Source organism: Desmodus rotundus, chromosome 7, assembly GCF_022682495.2.
Source record: "Desmodus rotundus isolate HL8 chromosome 7, HLdesRot8A.1, whole genome shotgun sequence".
Lineage (NCBI taxonomy): Eukaryota > Metazoa > Chordata > Mammalia > Chiroptera > Phyllostomidae > Desmodus > Desmodus rotundus.
The window spans coordinates 86161774-86169603 of NC_071393.1; positions in this window are offsets into that span (position 1 = coordinate 86161774).

The following is a 7830-nucleotide window of genomic DNA, read 5'->3' on the forward strand; positions in this document are numbered from 1 at the left end:
TAGAGCTTTTATGACCCCCTGTATTGGTTGTGTGGCCTAATATAGTAGGTGTCCTGTAGGGTCTAGTGGCACAGACTCCCCTATCAGCCAAGCTGGGTACTTGAGGTGTGTCCTTTGTGTGTGCTGAGTACACACTCATCTTGTAGTTGAGCCTTGGATGCTGTTGGCAGGCAAATGGGAAGGATTTACCTGGGCCAGTCAGTTTCAGGGATTAACTGTGACCACTGCCCACGGACCTCCACCCTCCACGGAGGATCAGCTATCCAGAAGCAGGGTGGTAGTGCTCAGATGTGGTCTGTAGCTGTCCACATCTGGGTGTGCACACATGTGGGTGTGCAGGCCCTGGGGTTTCGCAGGTGGTGAAGGCCAAGGTCAGCCCCCACCTTCGTTTTGCCCTGGGCCACCCTGGCAGAGCTCTAGAGCAATCTGAGATGGCTGCTACTTGTGCTGGGCTTGAAGATTCCCAGGCAAAACTAAGCTGTGAATCTAGGCTGGCTGCTGCTAGTGCTGTACCTGGGGCCACTTAGCAAGAATTATGGAGGTAGAGGTGGGGGGTCTCACTGAGACCAGCTGTTGCTTATTTGAAAAAATTTAGGAAGTTGTGAAGCTTGAGCCGAGACCAGCCATTTATATGGAAAAGCTACTATTAACAGTAGTAAGTTGGGTGGGACAGAGCCCCAGGGGATATCAAGGGTAGAGCAAACAATGTTAGCCAAGTTAATGGAGCCTCAGATATGGCACCTACCTGTCAGCTCTGTGGCTCTGCCCACCTTTCTGTCTGGGAGAAAGCTCACCCCCAGCTCTCATCTTGATGCCAGACACTTCAGTTCCTATCTATATGCCACTGATGCCTTTCAAACTGCTTCCTTGTTGCTGGAGTTCAGAGGGAGTGAATCTGAGTAAGTTCATGTGTGGGTCCTTCAAGAGGAGTTGCTTGGGACTCTAGAAGTTTCTTCCACTGACTCAATCCCTGCTGGGTTTTGCAGCCAGAAGTTATGGAAACTTTTCTTCCTGGCACTGGTATACTGGGCTTTTTTTTTTGGGTGGGGGCAGGGAGTCTGGTGTGGGCCTGGGATTCCTTGCTCCCAGAATATCCCTGCCAAATTTTTATCTACCACATATGGATGTGGGACCAGCCCTTCTGTGTCTCCACCCTCCTACCAGTCTGGATGGATGTGGTTTCTTCAATTTTGTAGTTTTCAGGCTCCCATTCAACTCAATTTCTGCAGGCTCTGAGTGATGGCTGTTCTATAATTTAGTTGTAATTTTGATGTGGTTGTGCAAGGAGATGAGCCATGTTTACCTATGCCACCATCTTGACTGGAAGTCTCATTATTTTTTTTTAAACTATTTTTTACAAGTCATCTTCAAATCATTAGTACTACATTGTCTTAATTACTGAAGCTTTGTAATAAGTTTTGAAATCAGGTACTGTGAGGCTTTGAACTTTGTTTTTTTTCCCAACATTTATTTTGGCTATTCAAGGTCCTTTGAGATTCTAGGAATACAATCAACTTTTGTATGTTTACCTTTTGTCTTGCAACCTTGCTAAACTCATTAATTAATTCTATGAGATTTTTGTTTTTTGTAGATTCCTTGACACTTTTCTATAAAAGCACATCACCTGAAAATAGGAACAGTTATATTTCTTCCCTTCTGATGTATGTGCCTTTTACTTCCTTTCCTTGACTGCTCCAATTAGACTTCTCAACACTGTACTCAATAAGAGGAGTATGAGCTGTCATCCTTTCCTTGTTCCCAGTCTTAGGGAAAAAAACAGACATCTTTAACCACTTAGTATAATATTAGCTGAAGGTTTTCTGTCACTCTCTTGTATGAAGTAGAGGAGGTTCTTTCTATTCTCATTTTTCTGGAAAAAAAATGTTTAATCATGTATGGGAGTTGAGTTTTGTCATGGTCATGTAGTTTTTCTTTGGCTTGGTAATATGGTAGATAACACTGGTTAATTTTCAAATACTGAACAAATTTTTGCAGCCCTTGAAAAACTTTACTTGGTCTTGATGTATAGTTTTTTCTAAATATTACTTAATTCTATTTGCTAATATCTTGTTAAGAGAGACCTCTGGGCTCTGAGTGATTTCCCCCTTGTGTCTTGGCCTAGAAACTTTCCCTAGACAATAAATGGGGCGATATTAGGTCTTAACACATTTGTTTTCTGATTCCTTGGGATCATTTTGTTTGTTTTGTTTTGTTTTCTGCTTATCAATGTCTTGAGAGTTGTTTTATACATTTTGTCCAACTTTTTAGTTGTCCAGATAATAGCATAAATCCAATCTGGTTACTCCATATTGGTTGGAAGTAGAAGTTCTCCTCTGCCATCTTATGCAGAAGTTGTGTAAATGTTCCCTGGTAAAACCTTATTTTGTTGACTAACTTACTCTATGCAGCTTGCTGATAAGCATTGAATACTTTTGTTTATGCACATGGCTCTATTCCCACTGAGTGTCTTATAGCTATGTTTCCCTGGCAGCCCTGTGAGACGGGCTGGGGCATGCAACAGCCATAAGGACATCTCCGAGGCTTGCAGGATGGGGAGAGCTACCCTTTCCCATGTATTAGCAGAAGTGACAGATGGCAGTTTTCTTGCTTAATAACCACGAGATGGCATGTAGCTATGCCCTGTGGTGCAGGAAGGAGGAAACTGGGTTGATCATGTATTTTCTACACTTAAGCTCTTCTTGCTTGATCAAAATTTTTCTTTGCTATTGGTTATATGTCTATGTTAAAATAACCTAAAGAATGGGACTGGCACTTTATTGTGGCTGCAGAGAGCATTCATTTTAATTTCATGAAGTCTTAGCATATTAGACCAGCTAGTAACTTTCTAGTCTGCTAACCAAACTCATAGATTTCTGTTCACTTGTATTCTGAGTCATAATGTCTGTTTGTAACTGTTTGTATATGCTCCAATCCATTCTAAAACCTTTTATCCAACTGTTTTCAGGAATGATAAAATGTCTAAAGAACTGCATTTTAACCTTTTGAGTATCAGAATATTTATTGTAGAATTCAAAATAAATATTCCTAAAAACTTTATACATTTGATTTTATTGAATGGTATTCTAAGCATAATTTAATTTTTTCTGTTAGAGACATCAACTACAATACAGATAGAGTTGATGTTATAGAAACAAATGAAACTAAAAGCATACTGAATTTTAATCCTAGAGATAATCTTAGAGCATAACTTCACTGCAGTTTTAAAAAGAAGCTGCAAGTAGATATCTGCTTAATTAACAGATTATAATGACTCAAGGGGAATGGAGCACCCAGTATTATAACCAAAACCAAATTATGCCAACATTAATCTGACATGTTTCACTGGGCTTCAAAATCATAGGGGTCTTGAAGGGTAATTAGATATTTAGATGTGTTTTTTCTTGTCTGTATTTAGCTAGTAGGTTAATCTTTCTAGGATTACATATATAGTAGCTTCAATGTACATATATGATATATGGCATATTATAGAGAGCCTGCTGTGTCACTGAAATATGTCCCAAGCTACTTTTCCTAAAAATTGACCTTTTATTTTATGGTTCCATTTCCTGCTTAGTCCTTTTGCCTCACAGGCTGGCCATAGCCTTTTTGCCTCAAAAGAAACTCATTAGTTTTACAGATGCATCTTACGGGTTCATAGATTTTAATGAATATTAAGTTGTTTTTATTTTGAAGTCATATAGATAACACAGGCAAATAATACCATTTAAGAAATAAAGCTAAGTTCACAAATGGTGTTGGGAAAACTGGATATCCACCTACAAAAGAATTGGCTTATTCATTCAAATTTGCCATTTTGTTAATTCTTTTAAGAAAACCAAATATCAAGCAATTTTATGTGGTTCAATCTATTACATAAAATAAATTCCCCCAAAAAGACCTCAAAAAGTGAAAAAAGAACAAAATCTATGGTGGAATTATCCCTGATTGATTTCCATGCTTACCAACTGTTGTACCTTTGTCAGTCACTGTCTCTCCATCTGAAATCAAGCTTTCTGAGATGGCAATTTCATTGTTTCTTTGAGCTAGGACCCTCAACCCACCCCAAGAAATAACTTTGTTTAATTTGAATTTAGATTGGCATTTTTTACTTCTATTTTTGAAAATGTAATGTATTTCCACTTACTTGTCATGTTGGTGTCAACATATGTTTTATCATTGCTTTCTTTGAATTTACTTATAAAAACAAGTATTAATGCTTTATTGACATATATGCTCTTTTATAGATATCCTCCTTTTTGTTAAAAATAGGCTAGCTGTCAGAGAGATGCAAATTAAAACCACAATAAGATAACACTTCACACCAGTCAGAATGGCCATCATAACCAAATCAACAAATAACAAGTGCTGGTAAGGATGTTGAGAAAAGGGAACCCTAGTGCACTGTTGGTGGGAATGCAGACTGGTGCAGCTACTGTAGAAAACAGTATGGAATTTCCTCAGAAAACTAAAAATAGAACTGCCTTTTGACCCAGAAATACCACTGCTGGGATTATATCCTAAGAATACTGAAACACCAATTCAAAAGAACCTATGCACCCCTATGTTCATACCAGCACAATTTACAATAGCCAAGTGCTGGAAGCAACCTAAATGCCCATCAACAAATGAATAGATCAAAAAACTATGGTACATTTACACAATGGAATTCTATGCAGCAGAGAGAAAGAAGGAGCTCCTCCCCTTCACAATAGCATGGATGGAACTGGAGAGCATTATGCTAAGCAAAGTAAGCCAAGTGGCGAAAGACAAATACCCTATGATCTCACCTGTAAGTGGAACCTAATCAACAAAACAAACAAGTGAGCAAAATATAACCAGAGACATTGAAATAAAAAATAAACTGACAATAACCAGAGAGGGGGAGGGATAATGGGGGAAAAATAGAGGAAGAGCCATCATGGAACATATATATAAAGGACACATGGACAAGGCCAAAGGGGGTAGGTTCGAGGGTGGGATGTAGGGGTGGGTGAGGGGGGGGTCTGTGATGGGGTGCAAATGGAGACAACTGTACTTGAACAACAATAAAAAAATAGAAAAAATAAAAAATATGCCACAATAAAAAAATTTTTAAATGACACATATAAAAATTAACTCAAAATGAGTTAAAAACCTAAACATAAATGCAAAAACTGTAAACCTCATAGAAGAAATCACAGGGGGAAATCTTCATGACTTTGGATTTGGCAATGATTTCTTGAATCTGATACTAAAAGCACAGGCAACAAAAGTGATACTAGATAAGTTGTACTACATCAAAACTAAAAGCTTTTTGTACATAAAGGACACAATCAATAAAGCAAAAAGGCAACCTACAAAATGGGAGAAAATATTACAAAATGGGAGAATGCATAATTTACAAGTTGCTAATATTCAGAATATATAAAGAACTCCTACTACTCAACAAAACAAAGAAAAAACTATATTCAAAATTAGTCAAAGGATTTGACTAGTCATTTCTCTCAATATGATATACAAATAGCTGACAAGTACATGAAAAGAGGCTCAACATTACTAATCATTAGGGAAACTCAAATCAAAACCACAAAAATGGCTATCAAAAAAAAAGCTCAGAATATAAGTGTTGGCAAAGATGTGGAGAATAGAACGCTGTACACTCTTGGTGAGAATGGAAAATGGTTAAGCTGCTATGGAAAGCAGAATGGCAATTCTTCAAAAAATTAAAAAGTATTAGCAAATGATCTAGCAACTGAGTCTCGAAGAGATATTTGTACACTTACATTCAAAGCTATATTATTCCTAACAGCTAAAAGGAAGAAGCGACCCAAGTGTACATTAATAGATGAATGAATAAGTATGGTGTAGTACATTCATACAGTGGAATATACTTAGCCTCAAAAAGAAAAGAAACTGATACATGCTACAACGCAGGTGAACCTTGAGGATATTATGCTAAGTGAAATAAGCCAATCATGAAAAAGAAAATATTATGTGAATCTGCTTAGATGAGGTATCTTGAACACTCAAATTCATAGAGACAGAAAGTACAATGGTTGTTGCCAGGTATGAGGACGGAAGGGAAAGGGGAAGTAGGGTGTTATTATATAATGGGTATAGAGTTTCAGTCTTGCAAGATAAAAAGAGTTCTGGAGATTGGTTCTATAACACTGGGGTGTACATACTACTGAACTGCACACTTTAACATGGTAAAAAGGGTTCCCAGACCAATTCCAATGTGTATATGTGTGTTGGAGTGGGGCACGGGGGGTAGTTCCCCCCATACCAACAAACAATTCTCAGACACCAGCAAGGTATCTGAAAATTCAACAGTCTACCAGGAGTTAGCATCAGATTCCACCTGCAGTTCTGTCCTACAACACACACACACACACACTCACACACAACACACAACACACTTCCAATGCTAGCCACAAGCCCAGGCTACCTGTGCTCCTGACTGGCTACAGATTGGAGGTTCCAATGACCCTCTTTAACTCAGAATGTTACTTGTACTTTTGACCTACTGACTATAAATCAGAGCTTGCCCCAGTCCCCTTTTTTGGGTTTGATTAATTTGCTAAAATGGTTCACAGAACTCAGAGAAATATATCACTTACTGGTTTACTATAAAAGGATATAACTCAGAAATAGCCAGAGGGAAGAGATGAGTAGGACAAGGTACATGGGACAGGGCAAGAGCCTCCGTGCTCTCCACAGGTACACCAGTCTCCGTGCATCTTTGCGTGTTCACAAACCCCGAAGCTCTCCAAACCTGGTCCTTTGGGGGGTTTTATGGAGGCTTCACTACACAACCACGTTTGATTAAGTCATTGGCCATTGGCAGTTAATTCAACCCTTCAACCCATTTCTCCTCCCCATAGGTGAGAGTAGGGGCATGGAACTGAAAGTTCCAAACCTCTAATGACAGAGTTGGGTCTCCTGGCAGCCACCCCCTATCTCCAGGTGCTTTTCAAAAAGCACTTCAGTGATAACAAAAGACACCTTTTTTCACACTCAATACTTTAGAAATTTCAAGAGTTCCTGGAGCGGTGAACCAGGAATTGTGAATAAAGACCAAATATACACAAAAAATATATTTCTTATAAGTCACAATATCACAGATGGTAAATTTTTATGTGTATTTTCCCACAATTTTTAAGTGTTTTAAATGTTTTAATCAATTGGTGCTATAAATATCCTGTACAGCTTCTTGTGTGAATGTAAGTTCTTTGGGATAATATCCACAAGTACAATTGCTAGGTCATATTGTAGCTGTATGTTTACTTTTTAAAGAAACTGCCAAATCATTTTCCAGAATTATTGTAGCAATTTTACATCCCCACAGCAAAGATTGATCCAGTTTCTGTGCATCTTCTCCAGCATTTTAGAGTGGTCACTATTTTTCATTTCAGCCATTCTGATAGGTGTGTAGTGATATCTCCTTATGCCCTTAATTTGCATTTTCCTAATGGCTAATGATGTTAAACAACTTCTCACTTGCTTAGTTCCATCTGTGTGTCCTCTTTGGGGAAATGTCTCCTTATGTCTTTCACTCATTTCTAAATGGTTTATTTTACTACCTACTTTACAAACTGTGTAAATTTGAAGGAATCTCAGAAATGCAACTGTGTATCTATGGAAAATACAACCACAAAAGTCCAAATAAAATTTTTTTACATAAGTAATATATGGTTAAACAAAAGAACCAAAATAACACTCCACAGCAATTCCTCAATAATGACATATAATAATACCTGCAGTGATAAATACATTAATAATTCTCTGCCCCGCAGAGTCACTTTGAAATGGATTCAGCAGCCTGGCTGTTGTCCATGGTGTTGTGACAGC